This window comes from Manacus candei, unplaced genomic scaffold (assembly GCF_025592945.1).
Source record: "Manacus candei isolate 608988 ecotype Guabito, Panama unplaced genomic scaffold, ASM2559294v1 h1tg000027l, whole genome shotgun sequence".
Classification (NCBI taxonomy): domain Eukaryota; kingdom Metazoa; phylum Chordata; class Aves; order Passeriformes; family Pipridae; genus Manacus; species Manacus candei.
Window position 1 is genome coordinate 4,703,278 of NW_026138075.1, and position 12,752 is coordinate 4,716,029.

The 12,752-nt window shown below is 35.3% G+C and overlaps 1 protein-coding gene across 3 annotated transcripts in view; it reads right to left on the minus strand.

Moving 5' to 3' along the window:
• Positions 1-433: 433 nt before the first annotated feature.
• The window catches only part of PRR16 (proline rich 16), a 153,514-nt gene continuing 141,195 nt past the window's right edge, over positions 434-12,752 (minus strand). For all 3 annotated transcript variants that reach the window (XR_007904791.1, XR_007904792.1, XM_051789462.1), the window contains one exon: positions 434-5,254. The gene's annotated coding sequence lies outside the window, so the exon portion shown is untranslated. The remainder of the gene's footprint in view (positions 5,255-12,752) is intronic.

A 12,752-nucleotide genomic window follows, 5' to 3' on the forward strand; every position in this document is an offset into this window, starting at 1 on the left:
CTTAGCTAGCTGTGCAATTTCCTGCAGTGTTTGGTAAAATTGACACTGTTAAACACCTTCTAGTTCTTTTCAAAGAAATATTACTATAGTTTCAGCTGTTTTGCCCAGTACTGATCTAATTGTCCATACTCTTCTTTCAACCTTTCTGAAATTTATTTTAAAATTGGAATATAGTTGCGATCTCACATCTCAAAAGCTATCAAAATAATAGCTTATATATTAATTTTATAAAATTAATTTCACACCACAGTTATCATTTTGACTATTCCGTCCCTGAGTGCCTTTAAAAATCTTATTTTGTTTTGTAACATCTCACACTGACAAAGCCATATGAGTTCCTCCACAGGGAAAAGTTTATGTGTAAGAATCTGCCAAAGCCCTTCTAGGGAACAAGCAGAATTAAAAACTTAAGACAATTTTTTCCCTATAACTTCTTCCAAGTGCTTCTGTTTTCCTTTATTATCTTTCGGCATTACAGACTTTTTGCCAGACTTCCCTCTGCTCTATTGTAGAAACAGAACTTCTTAACTCTTATGTTTCTTGCAACTATTTTAGTCAACAAATCTTTTATGTATCCTGCAATTGCTTTGATTAACCATGCTGTGGTATTTATTTATTTATTTACTTATTTATCGTCTTAATAATCTTACAGTCCTTACATTTTCTTTAAAAATCTTCAGCTATCTGAAGGATGTCTTCTTGCCCTAAGCAGCCTCTGACACCCTGCTACTTAGCCATGCATTTCCCTTTCACCCTTTCTCAATCATTTCTTGCTAAGCAGGATGTATTTGCTCTCTGCCTTCAATACAACACCTTAAATAGTCTCTGTGCCATCTGCTATGACTTAACTCTCTTAGTATTCCTTCCAGGTTTTCCCTGACAGGAGTCCCTGCTTATAATTGTCCTTTCTCAAGTTGAGCCCAACTGTTGGGAGATTTTTTGGCTTCTTTACAGCCCTGCAAGGATATTGAATCTAGAGAGAGATTCAGCTGAAGTAATTTGAACCACATCCACCTGGTTTTTACTTCTTCTCTTATGGGATCTTCAACTATCCAGCCCATGAAAATCATTAATTTAGTCTCAGCAGTCCTCTAAGGAATTTTACCATAATGTATGAGTCACTCTGTTCAACTAATTTTCTCTGTAAGATCCAGCCTCAGTAACAGCCTCCTACCTTCAGTGGGAGCTCCAGAGCAGAGTAATGGCTGTCCTTCTTCCACCCCTCCTCAGACAGCAGCCTACCACTTATCCCGTGGTCAGGTATAATTTACAGCATCATTGCCTTGCTGTGGACCCAGCACACCACAGATCGCAGAAAAAAAATCTGTCCCTTGGGAATATTCATGCCATGTGACACTTGGGGTGATCGTTTGAGTCGGGAAAGGGACACTTTTATAACATTCTGGGGATCACCAGATTTTTGTAATCTTTTGCTTCCATTTTACAAAATAGCTATTTTAACACGTCTGTATTCTTTTCATGAATGATGGTGGTCCTTGTCTTTTAAAAAAATTCAAGTGCTGAAAGTATGTCTTGTAGACACATCCAGAACTGTCAGCATTTTTCTTTGCGCATCTGAGCATTTCAAGCCTATTGGCTGCTTCAGGTGCCTTTTCAGATGCCAGGTGATGAAACAATGCACTATTACTCTAGAACCACACCTTCATGTGCTTCTTATACACAAAACACACATAAACCTACAAAAGGACCAACCAGTCATCATAACATCATATTAGTTGAAAAAGTTCTGCTGGTCTTGTCAATATGCTTAGACTAAGACGAGGGAAACAAAACAAATTTTTTATTGTTTAATGAGATAATCTAATTGTCTGCTCTGGTTTTAAACTTTATGAAAAAGCATTTCAGTGCTAATTATTTGTCAACAATTTCTGAAATCTTGTGTCGAGGTGTTATCTCAGGTGAGTATCTGCATAGTATACAGACATCAGCTCAATTTATATCCAATATTAAATACTCACCTAAAGATTTAATTTAAATCTACAAAAATCACGCAATCTGGATTTATCCCAGTGTCACTAGTAGTAGAATAAAACATGATACATAACAGTGCATGTGTGTGCACATACATGTGCACACACTTCCAGCATGAAGTCCCAGTTAAGCAGAGCTCCAAACAACGTGTGACTGATCAGAACTATGGTTTGCAGTGTTATCTTCCAACTACATTTGTCACTTAAATTAGGCCTACGTGCTGGTATATGTGCATTATTTTTGCATTACAGAGATTATATAAAATCATACCTGGGACCAGGTCATTATTTTTCATATCTCATGTATTTTTCTGAAGAAAACTGTACATTGTATCAGGTGGGTTTTGTGCAATAAAAATTTTACAAACAAGCTGATCTAGAACTCAGAATAGCACAAAAATATTTGCAAGTAGTAACAAATTATTTCACTAGATTTTTATTGGGCGATTTTCAGATATAAATGAATGCATTTTGTTCACAAAAATAAGAGCTTTCCAAGTTTTATCATTAGGTAATAATGGAAGTCTTCAAATTAGCATTCTGAAATTTTCTTACTGCTTCAGTAATGTTGCCCCTTTCTTAAACAGCTCTGAATACTAGTTTCAAAGAACGAACTTTCCAATTTTAAAGTATAGGTTATCAGAAGAGGGAGCAAAACCAAGCCCATGCAAGTTGTGTGTCCAAACAAGGTATTCTAATGACACAGAAATGACATCATAGTAACAAGATTGTAAGTCAACTGGAAAGCTAAATTGTGTGTGAACAAAACACAACCATCATTCTTTTAACAAATACAAAAAAGGTTTCATTTATCCATTGCACCAATGGAAATTGACCACTAACTTTCTTTAAAAGAAAAGAGTCATATCATTAGATCATCCCAAGTTTTGCCAAATGACGGAGTCTAATATAAACTTATTATTTCATTTTCTGATTTCCTGACAAACTTCAAAAGCTGTTTATGGCTTCAGAGTCACAAGCAAAGACAGAGCTCAGGTCTTTCACCAAAAAATACAGTAATATGAGCATCTTTTGCAGAAACAGGACTTGTGGCACTTACTTCAGCAGAGCTGGCATTTCATTCATGAGCAGGTAAGGGTGCGCATGCGTGCACACACACACAAACATACACGCATACACTGGTTAGTACATTAGAGCAGAGCAACACATTTTTAAGATATTTGCCCTTTACAAAGTTAACCACAGATTTAATTTTTTTTGAAAGATATTTTTTTCTGTTAGTGAGCACTTAATAGATTCCATGAAGCAATAAAAGAAAAACCTATTCAGCTTTATAAATCAGATACATATGACTGGATTTAAGATGAACGATTTGAGTGAACTGGGAACCAAATGCATTACTTTTCTCTTAAAATTACACACAGGCTAATGGACTAAGAAAAAAAATGAAAAAAAAAGGGTTTTATTCAAAACAGCTCTAGCATTGAAATGTTCAATAACTGTACAACAAACCACAGCATTAGATGGATAACAATGACTGTTCTTAACTGTAAAGTGTAGATCATCCTAAGGAACAACCTCTTATTCTGTAGCTTTTCAAATTACTATCAAATAGTATTGACTTCATGGTCTTGTCAGTATGCTAATACAAACAAAAAACCAAACAAAAATGCTAACACACACACACCCTAAAAAACCGCCAACTCCCCCCAAAACTAAACCAGTTTTTGAATAAAATGAGACAGCTGACAAAAGGTCTCTGTATAATTTGGGAAACCACCATTATTAGACTACATTCATGTCATTCTTAAACATCCAAATCTTCACTTACTAAAATCCACTGATTATAAAAAACCCCCTAACCATTATATATTTAATTTCTTCCTGTGGTTATTAAAATAAACTATGTTCTGAAATTAAGAGTTAAAATACCTCCTTTTTTTTCCATACATACTTGCCTATATAAATATACTTCATCATTTTACAAATTACAGTATTTATATTAAAGCTTTCATTCAGCAAATCATTACAGCTTAACAAGAACAAACAATTTCTGTGTTTTGGTTCTGTCTTTAAATCACTTTTGGAGATAATGAAAACCAGCCAAAATGAGTGACTGCAAATAATACAAACAACATATTTATTTAGAAAAATAAACTGAAAACGCTGCTTGTCTGTTAGATTTCTCCATGAAGTATAGACAAATGGCTAGAAAAATTTAATGTCAAGTACGTATTACAAATGACTTCTTTAACAGTAACTGGGACTAAAATGTCAATGTTCGATAGGAACATTTTGGATGTATAATTCAATAGACTAAATTTCTTGGTTGCTAATATGATAAAAAAAAATGGATACTATTAAAAAAGATTATATCCCCTTTTTAAATACACCTTATCATGTTGATGCTTCATATATATACATATATATATATGTATGTATATGCATGTATTTATTTAATCCCAAGAAAGGACCATAGTCCTTTCTGTGAAGAGATCCCCATAGTGAAAGAGAGCATAAATGTCTTTCTTCAGTTCTAACTTTTTAATTCCTTTTGGAGCCCCGGCAAAGTATAGTTTGTGGTCAAAAATCTCCTGGGGCCATCTGTGCAAATGGTGGCACACATCGTTACCCTGAATGGAAGTGACAGTGCAAATACTAGAAGTGCATTGCGATGCAATCTATAACAGCGGAACTTCCTCAAAGTTGGGTGGAGGACAGGAAACAGCATCCTTCTAAGTGATTTAACTTCACTGATGCCCTGTTCCTGTATGGCTTTGAATATGTACAAGGGATGACAGAGGTCTTCTTTCCCCACAGACAGCAACACTCCTCTGTTATAGTAAATGTATTCATTTTCTGATATCACAAGTGCTTCATTTCTCCTTTTGGCTACATATTGAAATATTTGTGGATGCTGGCTGTACTCATAAAAGACCTCACTGTTTGTTACCCCGGTTGCTCAGCACAAAACTCAGGTGTCAGGCTTGGAGACAGCAGTCTCTGCAATGGGGCAAGACATTTAGTTCTCTCATCCTTCTTTCCCGCTGAATGGAATTTAAGGCTGTGGCTTTTGCCAGGGCTCAGCTTGTAGCTGTCAGATCTGAGAAAGATGACTCAATGCAGATTACATTAGTGACCAGTTGTGCTCTCACTTGAAGGGCTCTTCCATTCTCCACTAAGGATCAGGTTCCTGGTTACTTCTCAGATCTGGCCTGCAAGAAGTCACAATGATGAATCTGATATGCAACAAATTAACTGACGTGCCTCCAAATATAGGTGTTCCTTCATGCCTGAAGGTGCTGTCAAAAAGAAAAGAAGACAAGGGAAAAGTTATAAAAATGTTATTTTAAATAGACAAAGTTAACAGAAAAGAAAACATAATTTTGAATGATCATTCCATTTTTACTGAAAGCAGGAGTTAAAAAAAATTATGATATTTTGAACTTGATCTTTTATAGTTGTACTTTATTATAGGTACAAGCCTTGGTTCTCTGCTGGGGTAAATGGGTTTAACTTCAATGGTGTCTTTGGAATCACATTATTTATACCACATGTGAAATCTGGACTTTAATACTTGTTCACAAATTAAATAGAAAGTGAAACTCAGCACAAGTTTCTTACCTGACAAGTAAATTTCCTAATCACTAAGATACTATATAAAATTCTGATTTGGGTCTTTCACATTCAGTTCTGTGAAACAGCTTTAATTTGTAAACACTAAAGTAGTCTTAGAGTCAGTGAAGGAGAATAATGCTGCAATCTAATGCTGAGGTTCCCTGGCTGGCTGAGTTTTCTTAACTGTATTTATTAGGCAAGACAAAGTAGCAGCATCAAAAGCAGAGACCTTAGAATACTTACCTGTTGGTAGCTAGGGCACTAATTTGGGTAAAATGATTAAATTCACATCTCCTGAGGAAAAAAGTGAGAACTTCCTCTTCCACTGTTGGTGATTTACACTCACAGGTGTAAATCTGTGAGGAGAGGGAAAATCACTTATTTGCCATAAGATTTTAGTTTGTGAATCTAGATCTTCATTTGCATTTCCTCTTATCTCATATTGACTCAAATGCTTTAAGCTGATAAAGACTGTCAAGGGGTAAGACAGAATTTCACTCTGTCAGAGAAAAAAAAGGAATCTAAAGTTGATGTGCTGTGAATCCTTTTTATTTTTTTTCCCAACCACTTAAGCAAAATATCAAATATTAAGGGAAACTTAGTTAACACTCAGAATTGTTAGTGTGGCCCAGTGTAACCCAACAGTCTAGCAAACACAGTATAATGAATTAGTGATAACACTGGCTTGGTAGGAAATTTTTTCCTAATCAACTATTTAGAGTTTGACTTGTATTGTTAATGAAAAAAATGAATATTCTAAACATCTGCTAGCAGCTTACTTTTTAACTGAGGACAGTCTTCATATCACTAGAAACACAAAACCCTTTTTCAGCTTTCACAGTTTCAGGCTTCAGCTATATTCGGGCTAATGATTCATGTATGTTATTAGCTCAGAAAAATTCCAAAAAAAAAAGTTAATATTGCCCTTGACTGCAGCTTAATTCTCAGAAGTAGAATGAATAAGGTACAACAAACATATATGTGACAGTAAAAATAATAATAGCAATACTGACAAAAGAGGTAATGCAAATAGTATTTTGTCTTTGTCAGAAAACAATTGTTCCTCAAACTTATTCTGAATACAGCACAATACAATGCTGAGCAGCTGTAGACATGAAAAGCAGTATGATTTTTCTTTTCCTCTGGGTTGCAATTTATAATCATATTCAATATCATGCTGTTGTGTTTTAACCCCAATCAGCAACTAAGTACCACCAGTTGCTCTCTCACTCCCCAATCTGTGGTGGGATGGGGAGGAGAACTGGGGAAAAAAAGATAAACTCCAATAAAATGAAAATATTATAATTATTATAATAATAAAAATAACAAAAACAACGACTGCAAAAAAAGTGAGCCTATTAAAAAGAGAGAGAAATAACACCCAAGAAAGACAAGTGATGTGCAATTCAGTTGCTCACCATCTGCTTACCAACGTCCAGCCTGTCCTCAAGCTGTGACCAGCAACTCCCACCCAACTCCCTCCAGTTTATATATTGGACATGATGTTCAGTGGTATGGAATATCCCTTTGGTCAGTTCAGATCAGCTATCCTGGTCATGCTCCCTTCTATCTTCTTGTGCAGCTCCTCACCAGCAAAGTATAGGAAACTGAAAATCCTGAGTTTAGAGTAAGTACTACTAAGCAGCAACTGGAACATCAGTGTGCTAATAAACATTATTCTCATACTAAATCAAAAACACAGCACTGTACCAGCTACTCGGAAGAAAATGAACTCTTATCTCAAACAAAATCAGGATGATTCCCCACAAAACCAGCAAGTATACCTGAGTTTCTCTAGCATTTCTTTCATTAAGTCATAAACCCACACAATTTGATTCATTCCCTCATTTCATCAACGTTCTACCAAAGAAGAAAAGATGATCCTTTTTTGTTTATGATGTCTGTGCTAAAGAGTACAAATTGTGAAAATGTTTTGCACCTTTCCACATTAATAAAGAATTTGTTCAAATTAAAAGATTATGATTAGACTTGCTTGGTGAAAAGTTCATAAGGTTGCAAAGCCTGTATTAAAAACAGAAGCAGTTCCTCTTGCTACTTCCCCCCAAAATCCATAATTGCCAGTCATTATTTACACATGAAGAAGTGAGGTAGAAAGAGGAATTAGTCCAGTCACTGAAAAAAAAATAAAAATCTCAGATTCCTATCCTGAACTGTCTAGTTCTTAAGTCTATGGTCTGTACTATTTTGATAGAGAGTCAATACATTCAGATTGCTATACTTAATTCATCATTATAAAATACCTTCATTACCACATAACATACCTTGTCAATAATCTCACAGTGAAAAAAACCCTGACCTTAGCAATTTATAGGAGACCATTTTGTTCACTCATCCCTTCTCCCTTTCATTACTTTGGCAGCATCATTTATTCATTTTCTTCCTTCAGCCACGTCAGTGTTTAGCCCCAAGAATCAGAGAATCAGAGAAACCAATGTTACTGTTTTCCCCATTCAAATCCAGATAACTACTCTTCTATAATAAAAAATCTATTTTACTGCTCTGCATGTATTACCTGAAAAAAACCTATGCCCTTCTGCTTTGTTCTGTTTGTCTTCTTAAAAACTGAAAATGAGTCTAGTCCCCTCTACAATTACATCCTCCTTCTCATCATGGCCATGACCATACTGTCGCTGGACAAATTGCTATTCAGAACTCTGTGCGTGGAAAATATTAAGGGAAAAGTCTACTAAAGGGAAGCATCTTCTCACCTCAGAGCTACAGAATGGTTACACCATTGTCAGATACAGAGAAACTCAGCTTCAATTTACAGTATTTAAAGAACAAAATATGCAGTGGCATGATTGGAAGAAACGAAGAAAATTATACAGAAGACATTATCAACTTTGAACTGATGAGCTGAGTGCAGTGATGACTACCAATGATCACAGAAAGGAATACTTTTAATGCAGCTTTCTATGCTAGGTCTAGTGTCTTTTATCAAGAAAAAGGAGAAAACAACCAGGAAATGCACTTTACATTCAATTGAGAAAATGAGATTTACTTGATTTATACTAAGCTCTATAATTTCCACATCATTTTAAGAGCCTGATAAGAGCCACTGAAAGATTAGCCTAAATAAAAGCTCCATTATTTGGGCTATTTTCGCCCAGACAGTATAATTTGGACACATGTTGTTATCTGTCATAAGCATACCAGAAGTCAGAGCGCAGTTCTCACATATTTAGGAGTATAACAAAAGTTCTCAAGGAAAAAAAATACACAAAATCACATAGTAATAAGTCTACTTAAACATAGTGCCCATATTTTCTAAATATTGTTTAAATAGTAATGACATTGTTTCAGTTACTTATACCTGAAAGATACACAAATCTTTAGATTCAGACATAGACTATTTTATTTATATTAACCTAAGCTTTCTACTCCTTTCAGATAAGAGTAATTACACAATGTTAATCCCCTCAATAGAAGTAAGAATTACTAAACACAAAGGGAATGTTTTTGTAAAGTTTTTTTTGTTAGTTTCTTTTGTCCAAGAAATCCCCACCATGATCTCTGATTTTTGTGTTCAGTTATATAGTCCTGCTGAGACATCTTTCTCTGAAAAAACTAAACCACCTAAATCTAAGCAACACAGAATGTTAACAAATCCACCACCACACTTTTTAATGATTCCTATTTTTTTCTTCAGAAGCTCCAGAAAACTTATTTATGTGTGATTGCCCCATCCTACTGTTTCAATTCATAAATAATTTATTTGTCAGTGAGCAAAAAAGAATTCCCAACTGCTTATTGGAAATTTTCCCTTCAAAGTTTTGAAAGAGATTGTAAATGGCATGAAAAATATCTAAAGTTACAAGTTTTCTTTTTTTTTTACACACTATTATTCATTTATACATTGGCAGTATGCATTAAATTCTTGCTAACCTCTCCTAATAACCCTTCCTCAACACGGTTATAAAGTTCTTTGTCACGCCAGGTTTGATATCTCCAGAGCTCTCCCTATATATAGTTCTATAGAGTCAATCCTGGATAGAAATCTGTAAATTATGTCTGAAAGTGCATGATGAAAATATTCATTAAATATAATTTTCCAACTGAACTCATACTGCTTAAATAGTGTCTTTGTAGATATTTACTGTCTTTATATGTTTGCGCAATAACATGAAGATTGTCAGAATATTGGCTCTGAGAGTTACTGTAGAATAATTTTTTTATAGTGAGAAATCAATTTTAACAGAAGCATGCAATGAATGTCAGGAGCATCATGCTTATCAACATATGAACTCATAAAATCTCCTGCTTCTTACTTATAAACTGCTGGCCAAATTGATGTGGTTGGTGCTTGTCTCAATCAAGTCCCAAACAGTTTAGATTTGAGAGAAGTAATTTGTGGGACCTACAATGCAAAATCACATCTTTCTGTTTGTTGATTACACTAGTTTTCAACATCGGGAATATCTAGGCAACCAAAGTTACTAGCTGACAGGTACCAGGTATCTTGACATCATGGGAGTCAATAGTTTACATTAGGGGTTGCCGTGACGAATGTCAAAATGTCAAAAATGTCAAAGTTCCAACTACAAAATGCTAAAAGGGGAAAGAATGGCACTGGAAAAAGTTCTGATGATGTATCATGGGAAATTCTGGCAGTCTTGTTCACTGGTCACAGGCACCTCATCTCTTAAGAGAACTATACATAAATTTTAACTAGAGAAGTGTTGCCGTGGAATTTTGGTGCTGAAAAAAATCTCCAGAGCAGTTAATTAGGGGTGAGATAAGAAAGTGTTTATTTTGCCAAGGCTAAGATGTTACCAGATGCGCCCAGACCATGCCTGAGAGGTTACATTTTATATCACCATCCATCCAATCCCAGATGTGTCCACCCTGTGGCCTTTACTCTGGTCCGCCCCGGGTCCACCCCCTGAGAAATGGGTCTGGGGGTTTTGGGACCCCCTGTTCATCCCATCTTCATCTTCATCAGAGCACAAAGGGTACATAGTTACCTAATTCTTGACCGTATTCTGTGGTTTAGGCCCTGATATGCTGTTCTGCCAACAATCTAGGCCTTGCCTTGACAAAAGACTATAAACATCTCTGCTGTATTCAGGAGTAGGATTGATACAGGGAGCATAGAATGGGGTAAGAGGGTTAAGGAATGTGTAAACAAGGGTGCTAGAGAAAGGGAAAGGGACAAGGGACAAAGGAGGGGGGGGTTGCTGCTTTTAAAATCTACTTCCACTACTTATAAAACTTACAAGTCTTACAAATATTAGAAAAATAAAGAAGCCATTAGGGGCTTAAGGCATCAGAAGTAAGAACTTATTTCTCAGCATGTACAGAAAGCACATATAAATTAGCATTTTTAAAATCCCTCAGGCATATTCTTGGCTGAAACAATACATTTCTGTTTACCATTTTCAAATTTTAGAAGCATTTTTATCAGGTCATTTTTCTTAACATGACTTTCTTTTCATTTGCCCTTTCGGTCCCTTAGGTGCTGGAAAACTGTTTTGGCGTTATGCATATTTTAAGGTAGAATTGGTTATGTCAAGTGTTAATACCTTCCTAGGAAGCCTGTTTCTTTTCTTATAATTTTTTGGATAAGTTACACTGTATCCTTCATGAGATGAATACTCACAAATATTTCTGAGATGTTGCTTTGGATTCATTTTGTCTCTGGGATACATGTTTACTAGCTTTCAACTACATTTTATCTTGTACGTGTCTAACACACAGAAAAAGCAAGAAATTATCAAGAAATCAGGTTTGTTTTTATGTTTTGTTTCTTTATTTTTCTTTGCACTAAAGTGTAAAATTTTAGCTCTATATTTAAGTTCAAAATAACAAGTCATAACTTGTTCTAATATTCATTTACAGATAGGTTTCTGATTCAGACTTGCTTAAAAAGCAAATCCAAGTATACATAAATGCTGGACTATCAATTTTTGTAATACGGACAATATCCAGAAGGCTGCAACCAGTTAGACTGTGGTTGGCAAGGTCACATCCAAAGCCAGAGATCAAGTGGCCACTACAGTTGTACCAACAGCAGTAGCTCAGCAACCAATGCGAGGACTAGACTGGGTGGGTCCCTCTATATAGAAGTAGTCACACTTCAGTTTAGTTACACCCCTAGGAGATATATGCTAATAATACTATGGAAATGAATTTGATGTTCATTTAACATATAAAGTACTAGAGCACTACTTTATGAGGGGGTTACTGAAATAATTTATGCCATATATTCAGAGGACAATAATGAAACCATAAAGCCAGTCTTGAATTTGAGGCACTTGAATATGTAAAAGAAATTTTGGGTCCATTTTTGGTTTGGCTGCAGATTTCTTTTGAGATTACAGGCAATAATTTTAATTGACATGTTACAAGCTAACAACATTTAATTTCACTGTCCTTTTGACGATCTACTTATTTCTGCTTCTTATTTTCAGAAATAAATACTCTGAAACACTGAATCTACAAGCCCAAACAGCAAAAAAATAGTTTTAATGCTCTCTATACTCTTGAAACAAATAAACTCTACACTGCTAGTGGTAAACTAAAACTTGTTTCTTGCAGCATCCTTCTCTGAGTATCAGAGGAATGTGGATGGCTAGCTAGACCTGAGGCCTACTGCCACTTTCCCAAATGGGGCTGTGTATCTGAGATGCTCAAAGAGAATCTTTTATGGTAATACTGTCTAGGGAACCAACCTATTCATTCTTACTGCATTTTTTTAAACAAAAGAGCTAGCTAATATATGATACTATTTTCATCTTTCTGCCCTTATTTTTGCCCTCCTTTTCATGGTGAGTCAAAGCAAATTTCCTTAATTAGTTTGAATGTACATCTGTGTCAAATAGAGGTAGAACAAAGATTAGTAAAAGACAGAGATGCAAACGACAGCTAAGCCCCTAATGTAACTAACTGTTTATTTCTAATGATTAGTGAAATATTAACTGGTAATACAGTTGGGGAGTTGGTTACAAAGTTTATTTATCTATTTGAACCCAGGCAACACCATAGGAAGTAAATAATGAAACAAAAATATTAAGGGTGAAGTAGGTTTGCATTTGCAATGAGTTGCCAAAGAAAGTCACATCCAGTATCTAGTGCTGGGAAATTCTTTATCAATGGTATTGCCTCTTTGTTTAATCTCAGGACTTTGCCATCATTGCCTTCTTACACTCTAGTTCTCGGCAG